At 66.7% G+C, this 965-nt stretch overlaps 1 non-coding gene across 1 annotated transcript; it reads right to left on the bottom strand.

Moving 5' to 3' along the window:
* Positions 1-314: 314 nt before the first annotated feature.
* On the bottom strand, positions 315-468 carry LOC144490808 (5.8S ribosomal RNA). Its single transcript, XR_013497349.1, has one exon. It is a non-coding gene; the product is annotated as a 5.8S ribosomal RNA (ribosomal RNA).
* Positions 469-965: the final 497 nt, after the last annotated feature.

The raw sequence follows: 965 nt of genomic DNA, 5'->3' as shown, positions 1-965 counted from the left end.
CATCAACAGAGAGTCAACCCCCCTGGCCCGAGCCTAACGGAAGGCACACACGGTCCCGGCAGCGAGGCAGTCACGTTCTCTCTCTCTGGCAACCCGATGACAGCCGTGCCGGCGACCCCGAGGTGGCTGGGCCAGTGCGGGAGCGGGCAGTGCCGACGAGCCCGGAGGCGGACGCCGGCACCCAAGAGGTCAAGCTCTCCGACGCGGATTACTCTGGGTCTGCACTTAGGGGGACAGAGAGGACGGCACCTCTGCGACACCCCAGCCGCGCTCTTCGGCGCACGGATGCGCGCGAAGTGCGATTGATTGTCAAGCGACCCTCAGACAGACGTAGCCCCGGGAGGAACCCGGGGCCGCAAAGTGCGTTCAAAGTGTCGATGATCAATGTGTCCTGCAATTCACATTAATTCTCGCAGCTAGCTGCGTTCTTCATCGACGCACGAGCCGAGTGATCCACCGCTAAAAGTTGTATCGGGTTTCGGATCGGTTGCCCGATCCTGGGACGCGCAAAACGCTCCCCCGCCGACGTGACGGTGGAGCCCCAGCCTGGCGCGTACCACGGCGTGAGCCCGGAGGCGCACGCACTCGAGCGACAATCAAGCGAAAAAAAGGAGGAATCAGGGCGCTCGCAGGCGTTGAGTGCCGGCGTGGGTGAGGGGCCGGGGCCCGCCACGCGCCGTCACGCCCCGCAACAGCCAGAGGCAGAGTTCTCTGGTGTCACCGTCTGGCGGTAGGCTCGAGAGTCGAGGCGAGGCCGCAGCGGACTGAGTCGGGTGCAAGCCGCGGAGGACAGGCCGACGCTACGGGCGCAAGCCGACCCCGCACGCCCCAACCTCGGCGGGCTGGGGAAGGGGGCGCGGCGGAACGCTCGCAAGCGCGGCTGCCCCCGCGGACAGGCACATTCTCTCGAACGCGGTGGACGCTCGCTCAAGTCAGCACGAGACCAGACCGGACCGACAGGCGGA

This window comes from Mustelus asterias, unplaced genomic scaffold (assembly GCF_964213995.1).
Source record: "Mustelus asterias unplaced genomic scaffold, sMusAst1.hap1.1 HAP1_SCAFFOLD_3837, whole genome shotgun sequence".
Lineage (NCBI taxonomy): Eukaryota > Metazoa > Chordata > Chondrichthyes > Carcharhiniformes > Triakidae > Mustelus > Mustelus asterias.
Note: the sequence above shows the minus strand (reverse complement) of the source record. Positions and strands in the feature narration are given on the sequence as shown.